This window comes from Aquarana catesbeiana, linkage group LG05, assembly GCF_042186555.1.
Source record: "Aquarana catesbeiana isolate 2022-GZ linkage group LG05, ASM4218655v1, whole genome shotgun sequence".
NCBI lineage: Eukaryota > Metazoa > Chordata > Amphibia > Anura > Ranidae > Aquarana > Aquarana catesbeiana.
The window spans coordinates 253,240,946-253,256,016 of NC_133328.1; the positions used below are offsets into that span (position 1 = coordinate 253,240,946).

The 15,071-nt window shown below is 41.4% G+C and overlaps 1 long non-coding RNA gene across 1 annotated transcript in view; it reads right to left on the bottom strand.

The window, feature by feature from the left end:
• Positions 1-704: 704 nt before the first annotated feature.
• The window catches only part of LOC141144738 (uncharacterized), a 28,036-nt gene continuing 13,669 nt past the window's right edge, over positions 705-15,071 (bottom strand). The window contains exons 2-4 of the long non-coding RNA XR_012244452.1: positions 1,671-1,876; positions 1,179-1,228; positions 705-829 (exon numbers count right to left, since the gene is read on the bottom strand). This is a non-coding gene — a long non-coding RNA (uncharacterized lncRNA). The remainder of the gene's footprint in view (positions 830-1,178; positions 1,229-1,670; positions 1,877-15,071) is intronic.

A 15,071-nucleotide genomic window follows, 5' to 3' on the forward strand; every position in this document is an offset into this window, starting at 1 on the left:
ACACCTTTTATAGCTCATCTCATTCTCATGCTCACTTCTTCTCAGTACCTTACCCACACATCAGCTATTCATGCTTTTCATTATTCTTAGCGTTGACTTTATGCAACACTTCTCTGTATCAGGCAACTTTCTCCAACAGCAATGTTTCAAGATCAGCTGTGTTATTGTATGTGTCTAGGTAAATTTTGATGTACTATATGTATATGTATATGTATGTGTGTGTATACAGATATTTACCATACATGTCCAACATGACCCCCACCCCCATTTTTCCAACACCTATCATCACATTTTGTGATTCTGTCCATCATCTTGTACACGTCTTTCTTTATTTAGCTTGCGGCACAATCACGTTTTGACCACAGCCATATATATCTTTTGTTCCACCCGGATCATTTACATGTCTGATTAATTTTTTTGCAATCGCTCACGCAACTAGTTTACTGAATTACACAGAAGTGTGTGAGCCAGACAGAGACATATACATGTCCTCATGTTGGCACCATCCCACTAATTATTGCAGAGAACCACAAAATGGAACCTGTGGAAGGGGAACCACATCCAAAAAGGAAGGGGAACTCCCCAATCTACAGGCAAAATACAGGACTTTGAATGTGCCAACCACAATAAGGAAGAAACAAAAAATCAAATATATAAAAGTCAAAATGTTTTTTATCATATTAAAAAACACAGAGTGCCGTCTGGTTAAAACCACATAATACAGAACAGGTAAAAGACTTGGGCAGGCAGTGGTCAACGATTCAAGCACGTAAAATCAATGCGTTTCTCCTTATTTAGCTTCATCGGGATTCACGCTTGGAGATGGCAACTAAAGAATAAAGAAAAAAACTTGACACTACTAAGAAGACATTGTATACACCAAAGATCCTCTTAGATATTGATATATTCATACATATTTGTTCATAATAGTAACCAGGGAGCACAGAGAAAAAAAAGGGGGGAAGCGGTGAGGAAGCATTAAGGAAAACAAATGGCATCATGGGGGATATTTAAAAAAAAAAAAAAAAAAAAGGGTGACCCCAGCCAGTCAACCCGAGGTGTGTAACCATAACAAACACTTACCTATATAACTAGTGCTGATAAAACATCTATAAACTCTAATATCAGGTCCCGGTATTGGATAGAGATAGGCTATAGAGTCAGAAAGGTTCCCTTACCATTAACACCATAGAAGACAAGAAGATTTGTCGGTATCACAGGTGTGGGTCTGAAAAGCAAATAATAGTACCATAACTTAGGACAGTGCTACTACAGCAATTCACACCAATCCTTATATAATCCATCCATATTCACAGGTGAGAAGCCAAAATACTGGAAAACACAAGATGAAAAATATTTCTAAAGACAGCGGATTCCTTTTTTATTGATGCAGGGGAAAAGCAAGGGGTCATAAAATAAAGGTGCCTTCCCAGTGTAGAAATAATAATAGCAGCACAAACCTTTGTTATATATAGCAAATGCTAAAGGGCTTTGAATGCATGGGAATATAAAGAATGATAAAATACCAAAAAGCAGGGAGCTTAGAAGATGGATGTCTCCACAATAAGGAGGGAATCATAGCAGCATGCAGATAAATAGCAAAGTTCTCAGTTATTTGTGCATCACAATGCTAAGGTGCGTAGGTAGCATAAATAAGTCCAATAACATACCAAATAGTGGATCGATGGCCATAGACCAGGTCTGCCTCTTCAGTCTGTGAAGACTGAGGCATATGGGTCCACCTTATATGCACTCTCTCTTCAGGGTAAATTGGCTGCAGCCCCTGCGTCCCGCCATTGAGGGGTCCACGTGCCGAGACAGGGCTCCCCACCTCCCTGACACACACACTCTCCATCATCAGTGATGACATCACATCCTGTAAAGACACAAAGGAGTGGTGGCTGCCAAGTTAACGCCCTTGTTCAATGCAGTGAGGACACCATCTTAGTACACCTTCAGATAGTAAGACCATCGGCCCCAATTAGCTTGGTCCGTAGGGAATATACCTCATATACCAGTCAATCACCCCAAGAAAAAGACAAAATTACTTCTCAAATCCATAGACAGCGATCACAAAAAAAAAGAAAGCATTTTTTAAAGAATTTGTAGATGAGACTTCCAGAATCCCTTCAAAAAAATCCATTAAGGATAGAAATGTTAGAAGCCATTAATAGTACAGGTTGGGGTGGTGACCCCTGCATCGGATTACCATTGGGAACTTTTCAATGCGGAAACTGCAATTTTTGCAAATTTGTGGAAAAATGTTCGGAAATCACCCTACCAAATGGCAAACAGTGGAAGAGCAGAAACTTTGTGTCATGAAAAACGGTGAGGATTGTCTATTTACTCAGATGTTCATGCGATGCTTTCTATGTAGGAAAAACTAAAAGGAGAATCAGGGAGCACATCCGTGACCATGTCAATGATGTGAAGGGGGCCGACCTCTTAAGTCCAGTAGTTAGACATTTTGCTGTGAAACATGACACCAGTTTAAAGGGAATGCGTTTTGTCGCCCTTGAGAGAATTCATCACCACCTGAGAGGAGGGGATTTTGATAATGTCATTCTGTAAAAAGAGTGCAGATGGATATACACTCTCGGCTTACATGACACCTGGCCTGAATGAGAAACTAAGCTATGCCCTGTTTCTTTAAAAATTATATTAAAATATTGCATTGGGGTTTACATCATAACCCGAATGAGCCATAAAAACTTGCACGCACAGCATTTATCACACATTTTCAAAAAAGGTTTTGTCTTTTATTTGAGATTTTTCATTTAAAGATTTGTTTGTACTGGAATATATTATTTTTTTATGTAAAACCATGGAGGACTGTATATAATTTATTGATTCCCCCCTCCTTTGGGGGACAAAGAACATTCATGCCTGCCCTTTTGACACATTAATAAATATCAGTGAACATATAGGAACATAAAACATGCATAATGTTGGAATAGTACATCACCTCGGGGTGCTTTGCAATCTGGAGGGCTGTCTGTGGTGGATATTTTGTCTCTTTTTTTTTGTTTTGTTATGGCTATCTATGAATTTGGGAGGTGTCAGGTGTATTTTCACTTTCTTCTTTCCCTTTGTTTTATGGACCCTTGCTTTTCCCCTGCATCAATATAAAAGGAACCCGCTGTCTTTAGAAACTTTTGTCATCTTGGATAGGCATAACAAGGTGTGTTTGAGTATTTTGGCTTCCCACCTGTGAATATGGATGGATTATATAAGGTTTGGTGTGAATTGTTGTAGTAGCACTATCCCAAGTTATGGTATCAATATTTGCTTTTCAGACCCACACCTGTGATAAAGTCAAATCTTATTATCTTCTGTGGTGTTCATTGTAAGGGAAACTTTGACTCCATAGCCTATCTCTATCCAATATGGGGACCTGATATTAGAGTTTATAGATCTTGTGTCAGCACTAGTTATATGGGCAGTGTTTTTTATGGTTACACACCTTGGGATGACTGGCTGGGCCCCCCCCCTTTTTTTAAGTGACCCCCCTGAATGCACTTTGTTTTCCTTAATCCTTCCCAACCCCTCCCCCTTTTCTTTTCCTTTTTTTTCCCTCTGTTCTCCCTGGTTACTATTATGAACAAATATAGGGTTGTCACTATACAACTTTTTTAAGACTAAGTACAATTACCAATACCTTTTTTTCTTTTTCAATTTTTTATTTAAGTAAAGCATACAGAAATGCAGAGACCACCACAACGGTGTGCATAAATAACTTTCATCGGTGTGCAATCCAAATATTTTACCAAATACTCAGACACCACATTGTAGTTGAAGAAGGATCAAACATCTGAAGAGCCACCCTGTAATTCCTGGTCTAGGAAGTCTCTTTACCCCACATGACAATTTTGCATGGCAATTACCATATATGTTACTAGCAAATAGAGAAAAAATAGAAACAACCCTAAGGTCTAAGCAACAAGAAGAGATCAGTAGGGGAAAAGCAGAAAGAGAAGGGTGGGGGGCAACTAAAGAAGGGGGTGTCACCAAACTGTTACTCCATCCATGGTCGGGTAGCCTCACAAAACAACCCATGTCCAGGTGACTAGGCCACCAGCTCCACAAACTCCTCAGAGTAGATGAATTCATGCCAATAGAACCACTTCTTGAGAAAATTCTCACAGAGACCTTTCTCCATGGCCACCAAATCCTCCATTACTTTAATTTCCGCCACCTTTTTCAACTAAACGGCGACCGATGGCAGCTGAGTCTGCTTCCAGAACAGCGGGATGCAGCTTTTTGCCACTGTGAGCAAGAGAGGCAATATGGATCTTGAAGTAGAATAATAAAGTATTGAACCAGGCAGGACCTCAGTGATGTGAACATACAGGTTTATGTTCAAAGTATTACAAGATGCAGGTCTAATTTATACAGTTTCTTACAATGCAAGTATATTAGGTACAACATGATTGGTTGCTAAGATGTGCGTCAATGTAACTAACCATAAATCTGACACTTGTCATACAACCAGACAAACTTATTAATTCCCAGAATTCCTACATGTTTATTAAAATGATTTATAACTCTTTTTGTCTATGACTTTACCCATTAAAATAAAAAGAGACAATATGGCACCCAGTCAGTTTTTTAACTATAAAATCCTATATGTATGTATTCATATATTGGTTTCACAAAAAGTTACTTTATTTTTTACAAATTATATATATATATATATATATTACATATACACACACACACATACACATACACACACACACACACACACAAAGCTAACTGCTTTATTCAATATTGTCTAATGATTAATATATACATACATACACAGTGTTCTCTTATTCAATGTATTTTAACAGTTTTAATGAGGACGCAAGCAGACCTTTTTGACCTATCAAACTAAATTAATATACATAAATTTCCCATATTCCACATAATTACTTTTTAAACCACCAGTATAAGAAGTTTTATCACTTATTCTTGACAATGTTTATTACCTTAAATGAATGTTATCTTATCAGACTATAGTTCAACTGCTGTCATAGTGTTTCTCTTCTAAGTAGTTGACTTAAAAACTTACAATGAACTATTCTATATTATAAATATTATTGTATTGACTTCTATAAATAAATAACTTTTCAAAATTTTGAACTAATAATAATATTGATGATATTTCCACTACTACTATACTAATAATAATAATAATATGAATAATAATTATGTTATCAATAAAACATATGTAAATTAATATGAATATTATGAAATACATTGGCTAATATGAAATTCTACTACATATTTCTCCTTTACACAAGCCTCACAGCAATTACAATACAGATCACCCACCATGCCCTTCAGAGACCCCATGTAGCCGACACTTATCACATAAATCATCCAAAAAAATCAGTCCAATCAAAAACACACTGCATCTTCTTCTAGAGCTGCAAAGTCTTCTCCATATGTGGCACGGAAGACATAGTTGTCAGTCTCAGTGGTATCGTGATCATCCTTGCCACAAACTTCTTGCAACAGACAACAGTTACTCAGCAACATCATATCAAGGATAACAGGGAAGAGGAACAATCCATTTAGCTAGTGAATGAAAGCCAAATATGTGGTTCCAGGGACCATTCAGCAGGCTCAGTCCCATAAGGCTCTGCCTTTTCCTGCATAGGTCTTTTCAGCTTAGCCAAGTGCTTGATGTTTTTGGAGAGATCTCCTTCTTCATCATCATTTGCTGGTCCAGTATCATAGCACAAGCTGCTTTGGATGCTGTCAGACACAAGTTCAGTGCATACCTGTTCTGCAAAGATACAAGTCTCAAATTTTCCAGTTCCTCCTTTATTGCATGAAATCCTTCCTTTGTAACAATTAACATTTGTAACAAGTTGCATCATGTCTTCTGCCATCACCCGATATTTGTCTGGATAAAAAATACACTTCAAAATTATAGTTGTAAAAAATTAAAAATAATAGTCAGTGTCAGGATACAATAGGCCTCTGGCAAGCATTTCAGGGCAACCTACAAAGCAATGGCTCCTACACTATAATTTTATCTAATAACTTAATTTAGTGCATTCCTTTTACTTCTACAACATCTGCTAAAGTAATATACATGTATCTATATCATAATACAATACTCTTATGCCCTGTACACACAGTCGGATTTTCAGACGAAAAATGTGCGATCGGAGCTTGTTGTCAAAAATTCCGACCGTGTGTGGGCTCCATCGGACTTTTTCCATCAGAAATAAAATTTTCCGACAACAAAATCCGATCGCGTCAATTCCCATGCACAAAGTGCCACGCATGCTCAGAATAAATTCCGAGACGGAACTGCTCGGTCTGGTAAAATTAGCATTCGGAATTGATATAGCACTTTCATCATGCTGCAATGTTTTAAATTGTTTAATGCAGCGCACTCTCTTCTTCTTTATAATGCTAGAAGAATTAAGTTGTTTTGCTGCTCATATTCACACAGAGTTCTCAAACTTCTTTATTATTTATCGTGATTTCATCAATATAATATTTTTATTTGTCACATCTGCCGAATAAATAATATTTTTGGGATGTTTTTAGATTAAATTTTTTTATGGCTTTTTTAAAATCCTGATCTTATGTTTTATTCTTATTTTTTTTTTTTTACTCCAGAATAGTTTTGGGTGTGTTTTGTGTGTCAAGTTACCACAACACCATTATTATCTTGTATTATTTAATCTCAAGGAGATTGGTTGGTGTTGATGTCCCTTGTTAATTTGACATTGTATTTTTGAAATGTACCTGCCTCCTCACAAACAAACTGTCCTTTTTGAAGGAAAACACACATAGGCGAGTATAATAAATCAAACCAAAAGTCCTTCGATCGGAACCACAGGGCCCTGGGACCGCAATCAACTGACCCGAATCGCCCAAGGGATGTGATCTGCAGGATACACCAGTATGTGCACAAGGAAGTCATCTTACGGAAAGCGTGGGAGATGAGAGAAATGGAATTTGATGGAGCAACTATCCAGATTATGCCGGATCTTTCCAGAGCCACCTTGCAGCGCAGAGCAATGCTGAAACCAGTACTTGAGCTTGCTCAACATGCTGGCATCACTTATCGCTGGGGTTTTCCTATAGCAGTGACTTTTAAGAAGCAATCACAATTTTTCACCCTGCGATCCCCTGCGGAGCTCCCTGCACTGTTTGATTTCCTGGAGACAGACCCAGTGAATGTTCCAGATTGGCTCCAATTGATCCCAAGATTCTCCCACCACATAGGTGGCTCAAACCAACGAAGACCACTTTCGCCGAGACCACAACGGAGTCGACGCAGATCCCGCATCACCTCTACAGAAGAAGACAGAAAAGTCTAGGGATGGTCGTTATGGTGGTGAGACTGTGTACAATACCTCACACGTTTTGATGTCTGGTCCCCAGTGCACCCATAGATATCGCACTTTCAATGTCTCCCCCGTTAAGCCCTCCTGCCATTTTGTTAGAGGTGACGATCGTCCTCCCCTCTGATGTGAACCACACGAACCATTATCTTCCCCACCTCCTAACTTCTTCAGTTCTAGAAATAGTGGTTATGCTATAGTGGAGGCGAGCTACAGAGGAGAAGTGAGATGCACTTACTGCAACTATATCAGGCAGAGCTCAGAGATGCTAATTTAGGTGCATTTACCCATAAAATCTCTCTATGTGAGGTGAGGGTCATCTGACGTGAACTCTGCCTGGGATTCTATATTAAGAATAACCCATACACATGTCTGCTCCATTCCTTCTTATAAAACTGGGAGACAGGGCAAATCTGGGGGACTTATCCATAATTTGTCTGTAGTTGTGACAAGACAGACAAGACCCAAAACATGGGGCTCAACCTGGAATCCCAGATTTACTAAACGGAAATAATGGAAAGAACACATATCTGATTAACAGAAAACACTTGGGTTATCAGGCTTGGTGCCAATAATAGACTGGCTGCTGAACTGAGACTTGTAAGAAGGAGTTGCCCAGGATTGGTCAGTATATCATTGCCAGACCCTTTGATACTCTTTATGGAACAGCGACACCCTCACCTTATATCCATCTGTCAGTTTGGGGAAAATTACTAGAAGACAGAAATGTGTTATACAAATCTCTCAATAGTTTGCCTTATGGTCTGTGGGGTCATTTCCCAGCGTTGTGACAAAACAGATTGGAACACATTTTAGGATTGGGTACACATCTCCTTATATGATTGTCGGTTAGAAACAACATGCAATACCTGCTTTAGGTTAGATGGGGTGGGCTCGGGGGAGGACGGGAACAATACCCAGGTTGGTTTAGGAGGGGCCAGTTTGAATTCTTCTGTTATTTGAGTTACAGGCTAAGCACTGGGGATGGGGTAGACTGTACATGGGATATGTATGGGATGTTACCAGTGTCTTTATCTCGTTTTTCTTTTGATCTTTTGCTAATGTTTTATATGTTTACAATGCTTACATGCCTAGATTATACCTAAGGGTGGGTGGGGGAACGGATCGGGGTTGGCCCCTCTGGTCGTAGTCTAACCTTATCCCCACTAGGCCGAAACACCTTCCCAGTGATAACTGGAGCGTGTTTCATTGCAAATAATTGCACATAATTGTCTAGCGACATTACTGGAAAGGACAGTCCATAGGGTTGATTGTCCACATTATTGTTTCTTGAGCTCCTTCTGCTCTTTTCTCTCCCTCTCTCTCTCTCTCTTCCTCCTAACATTCTCCTTTCAGTCTCAATTTTCTATACTAAGTCCTTCCACTTCTACTCTAGTCCCTCCCCCCCCTAAACAAAACTTTGCCTTGATGTGAGCGCGATGGACCAAATTACTATTTTCTCATTGAATGCTAAAGGGCTGAATGTGCCTGAGAAACGGCGCATGCTTTTGAATGATCTTAAAAGATCTAAAGCAGACGTGGCATTCATTCAGGAAACCCACTTTAAAACGGGTGCACCGATGTGTCTGAAAAACCGGTACTTTCCTTTCACATATCATGCCACCAACCCTTCAGCCAAATCCAAATGAGTTTCTATACTCCTTGCAGGGAAGGTACCCTGGACCTGCAGGGATACTAGAATTGACACAGAGGGGAGGTAGGTGTTTCTCAAAGGACTCATAGGCAATGTGTTAATGACTTTAGCGACAGTCTACTCTCCGAATGATAGACAAGATATATTCATACACAAAACGTTGAACAATCTGCTGAACTTCGCTGAAGGACAGCTGATTCTGGGTGGCGATTTTAATGTCCCCCTGAACCAGACGGTTGACACATCAACTGGAACCTCTTCACTGCGGGCAGGTTTACACAAACGCATCACTCGGGCGCTCCATGAGGCCAGACTGATAGACGCGTGGAGACTTTTGCATGCAGGAGAGAGGGACTATATGTTCTTCTCATCCCCACACAAATCATACTCCCGCATCAATTTTTTCCTATTACCTCATAATCAACTAGAGGGAGCGGATGCAGTCAACATAGGTACCATTACCTGGTCTGACCACGCACCCGTTACCTTACGATACTCCCTCTCACAGACCGCGATGACTAAAACGAAATTCTGGCGACTGAATGAAAGTTTACTGCAGAATCCCACAGTACTGGCTGATGTCACCAAAGAGCTTAACCAGTACTTTATGACAAATAACATTGAGAACTGTGCCCCTGGGATTCTTTGGGAAGCCCACAAGTCCATGATTAGAGGGATCCTGATCAAACACGGAACACATATTAACCACTTGACCACTAGGCACTTAAACCCCCTTCCTAACCAGACCAATTTTCAGCTTTCGGTGCGCTCACATTTTGAATGACAATTACTCAGTCATACAACACTGTACCCATATGAAATTTTTGTCCTTTTTTTCACACAAATAGAGCTTTCTTTTGGTGGTATTTAATCACCGTTGGGTTATTTATTTTTTGCGCTATAAAAGAAAAAAGACTGAAAATTTGGTAAAAAAAATGAAATTTTCTTTGTTTCTGTTAGCAAATTAGTAATTTTTCTTCATAAATTTTGGCCAAAATTTATACTGCTACATATCTTTGGTAAAAATAAGTACAACTTGGTGTATATTATTTGGTCTTTGTGAATGTTATGCCCCGTACACACGGTCGGATTTTCCGATGGACAATGTCCAATCGGAGCGTGTTGTCGGAAATTCCGACCGTGTGTGGGCGCCATCGGACATTTTCCATCGGATTTTCCGACACACAAAGTTGGACAGCAGGAGATAAAATTTTCCGACAACAAAATCCGATCGCGTCAATTCCGACCGTGTGTGGCCTGTTCCGACGCACAAAGTGCCACGCATGCTCAGAAGAAATTCCGAGACGGGACAGCTCGTTCTGGTAAACTTAGCGTTCGCAATGGATACAGCGCTTTCGTCACGCTGCAATGTTAAAAATGGTTTAATACAGCGCACTCTCTTCTTCTTTATAATGTGACAAGAATTAAGTAGTTTTGCTGCTCATATTCACACACACTTCTCACAAACTTCTTTCGTTACTATTTATCGGGATTCCCTCAATATATTTTGATTTCTCACATCTGACAACATATTTTTGTATATTTTAATTTTTTTTTTTGCCTTTAATGTAGAATCTTTTTTTGTGTTTCTCTTTTTTTTTTTTGGTGATTTTGATTTGTACTCCCGAAAATGTTTGTGTGTTTTTTGTGACAAGTTCCCACAACACCATTGATATGTTGTTCTATTTAATCTGTAGGAGATTGTTTCGTGTTGTTGTCCCTTGTTGATTTCACATTTTATGTTAGAAATGTACCTGAATCGTCACCAACAAACTGTCCTTTTTGGATGAAAACACACACAGGAGAGTAGAATTTACCTAAAAAAATGTTATTAAGGGGTCACAACTAAACAATGAGGGAGGCAACGCTGGAGAAACTGCAGAAGTGGGCGAAGCCTTGGACCCCCAGGGCAGACATCAATTATTTAAAAGCAAAATTGGTGGCCTGAGGAGTCCATATCTAAGGGAGGGCAGTGTGGTCCAGAAGTCCCAGAGATCCGGAAAGCAGCAGATGACATCTGTGTCCCCAGGCTGTGGTCATACGAGAGACTGCAGCTTTTGTCAGACCAGACTGAACCCAGGGCAATCACTCTTTGGTCTTCCTTCCACACTTCCTTACAGGCTTTGGCTGTGGTGGTGGAGTTGTGGCAGCAGGAGGAGGAGGAGGAGGAGGATCGTCAATCTCAATGACATCCGTCTTGGGTGTCAGTTCCCCACTCTCCCCCTTACGTAGGACTTTATAAATCAGGTCCTCAGAGAGCTTGCGTTGGCCCTCCTGCATGCCCTGCAATTTGGTGGCAGCCATGCAGGCAAAGGCCTCTGCAGGACTGGGGAAGGCTCTGAGGGACGCAGAAGCCTCCTGGATCAGCCTGTATGCTGAATCCTGCACAGGACTGGGAGTGGCCTTCATGGCCCTTTTGTATGGCAGGCGGAGGGGAGGAACCTGAGACTCAGTCAGGCTGCGACTTGTCCCAGGCTTCTCTTGGCTGACACTTAGCCTCGCCTCCTCCTGGCTGACACTGATCCCCGCCTCCTCCTGGCTGCCACATTCCACAGCCTCCTCCTGGCTGAGGTCTTCCTGTGTATGAAAAAGGGACATAGTTTTAGTATTTTTTACATCAATCACACACAATTTTCACCTCCTGACTGCTGCAAATTGAATGTTAACAAATATAACAGACTATCATTCTGAGCCCAGCATTTTGCATTCTTGTCCCAATTTTGGGTGCCCACTACTGTCTATTGATATGTAAAACACTTTTTTTAATCAGCAATTAATGATCAATAATAACATCTAGTAAACATCATTTATTTATTGCCCAGAAATCTGTCGAAGAATGCTATACCTGACTCCAGCTGGGCTCCTCCATTTCTTCCTGGCTGGAAGGCCCAGGTTGGACATCGGAAGCCTCAGCTGGTATGGAAGGAAGCGTGGAAGGAAGAGTAGAGAGGGATTCCCTGACTTCAGTGTGGTCTGACAGAAATCGCAGTCTCTCATAGTACCACAGCCTGGGGACATAAACGTCATCTGCTGCAGCTCCGGATCTCTGGGAATCCGTGACCTTCTTGCGCTCCCTAAGATACGTGCTCCTCAGGCCACCAATTTTGGCTTTTAAATAAGGGATGGTTGCTGTGGGGACCACCGGCTTCACCAACTCCAGCAGTTTCTCCAGCGCTGCCTGCCTCTTCTGTTTGTGACTATAGTGGGGGTGTTTGACCTGCCACAGACAGGGCAGCTCCCTGTACTTGTCTATGAACAGGGGCAGGAAATTGTGGTCGTTGAACCCATCCATTTTCTCTGCAAGACACAACACAAGTTAAAAACCCTAATGTCAGGCCAAACTCCCCTAGTCTTGTTACAATATAGGCTTCCATTTCGAAGCAGTATAGGCCCAAGTTTAGATCCTACCTTCGTTATCACGATCGGCGTCTCCGATGCTCCTTCCTCCGCTCACAGATCGTACGTAAGACGCGCGCGTGTTACGATTTATACACACTGTGCATGCGTATAACTCCGCCCGCCCCTGACGTTCTTTCTAGTCTATTCCCCGCCCCTTTTCATTCGGCGCAGTGGGGGAAGAGCACATGGTGGATAGACAGCAGGATCATGCTAATTGTAGCAACGAGGAGGAGGAGGAAAGGCCGGAGCCTGAAACGTCCCGATCCAGAAGGAGATTAAAGGACTCAAATATGTCCTTTGGGGAGATGTTGGAGATGGTGGACATCCTGAAGAAGGCCGACTATGATGGAAAGTATGGGCCTTACCCCAACCCCAATATCCGAAAGGCCAAGATCATGGCGAAAGTGGTCAGGAGTCTGCACCGGAAATTCGGGGTACGACGATCGAAAGATCAGCTCAGGAAGCGGTGGTCGGACCTGAAATTACGAGAACATGAACAGTACAGAAAGATCCGGAGAGTGCTGCAAAAAAGTAAGTAGTTGTGCTGTGTTCCTATTCTTTTTGTGTTTATTACGTTCGTGCTGCTCCATGTGCTTTTAGGAACTGTTGTACAGTTTAAAATGGCAACTTTCATGTTCATGGGCACATTATTCGTTCGGATCACACATTTTTATTTCGGACTATAAAATACCATTGTTTAGACCATATGCATTTGGCCACCATTTTGACGCCCTATACTTGGCTTCAAAGAATTGGGTTGTGTAGATGGCTTTGTTACTAGAAGGAAATGCAAACTAGATTGTGTGTGTAAGGAGAGGACACTGAGCAGCTGTTTTCACATCTGGACACTGGAGCACTAGTGTGGGACACCAGAACACCATTTTTATTAGGGGGGCCACACAGGTGCTCCAGTGTATACTATAGGGGGGGGCTACATCTGTGAAGCTTGTACTAAACAGGTAAAGTATTGCAGCTTGACAAAGGACACTAAAAAAGCTACATCTTGGAACTCGGCTAAAATAGATAATTGTACCCCACTTCCAAGCAATGTTTCATCTTTATAGTTCTGACATTAAATATCTGTGTGCTAATTATACCATTTTTGTTTACATAGGGGAGAAAAGACTCGGAGGACACCCCTCATCCAAGGAGACCAGAGCCCCCCCCCCCCTGGAAGAAGGGGAAATCCCACCAACACAAGCTGAGCAGGAGGATGAAGACGTGGTGGAACTAGTCACCACAACAGGTGAGTGTCTGCAACCACAGGCTCAGATAAGAGATGGAGGGCGGCATTTTTTGGGAAACCTAATTTATTTTGGGGTTCCTCTCTTTTTAGGTGATCGTGAGGTTGTGGATGAAGATCCTTTCACATCCGAAAGTGCCCAGATCCTGATCGGGGAGATCATGGGGTGTAATTTACAATTGGAAATCATCAAGCAAAACATCAATGATGTTATTCCAAAATATAAAAACATCATTGATGTTTTGGGGCGAGTTTAAAACCCCTCCAAATCACTTTCTTCTTTTGTGTGCTACAATGTGCGAAATGTTTTTGTGATTTTTCCCAAAGCCAAATTTGGAGGATGCACACAGTGTGTCAACATGTGCTATCTGTCATCACGGGAGATCAATGGACGCGTTTTGGGGGTGCAACCCCTTCCTCAATAATAAAGTAGTGGTGAGGAAGGGCTTTCTCCCCCAAAACACGTCCCTTCATCCCCCATGATGGCAGATAGCACATGTTGACATTGTGAAATTTGTGTGCATCTTCCAAATTTGGCTTTTCCTGGGGTGATTTCCCCCCATCTGAACGCAATATCAAACACAGTTCCTAAATACTCATGTCTGATATTGCCTTCAAGTTCTACCAAATGTGAACTTTGTAAGATCAAGATTTGTGTCTTTCTTGTGAGTTTTACACAGGCCTGTTTTCTATAAAATGCACATTTTGATTTTGGATAATGACACCACAAAAATTGTTATACAACAAACATGTTGGTTTGTCAGAAAAACCTTTGGTAAATGCACATGTGATTGTGCAGGTATTAAAAAGATTGTTCATCAAGAATGTGTGGATTATTGTCTCAACACTACAACACTTTTGGGGTGATGTAATTGTTGTTTTATGAGAAAATGGGGGTAATTTCCTAAGGGCAAATCCACTTTGCACTACAAGTGCAGTTTCAGTGCAGTTGCAAGTGCACTTGTAGTGAAAAGTGTCTTTGCATTTAGTAAATAACAGCCAACAGTGCTTTGTATAAGGTTACACAATCACAACATTTTCTGGACTCCACACATTTCTGTCAGGGTCAGCTAAAACAAACACAAGCAGTAAATGTCCACCAAGAAGAGCCTGGGGGGAGATGCCTGTCGAGAACTTGAGGTCCTGCAGACTTCTCCCTGTGGCCAAATACCGCAAGGTAGCGACCAACCTCTGCCCCGGAGTGATGGCTTGCCTCATGCAGGTATCCTGCCTGCTGATATAGGGGGTCAGCGAAGCCAACAAACTGTGAAATACGGGTCCGTCATCCTGAGAAAGTTCCTGAAATCACCAGGATTATTCTCACGGATCTCACAGAGCAAAGGCATATGACAGAACTGGTCACGCTGAAGCAACCAATTCTTGGTCCATGAACTCCTCCCCACCCTGTTCATGGACTGGACTT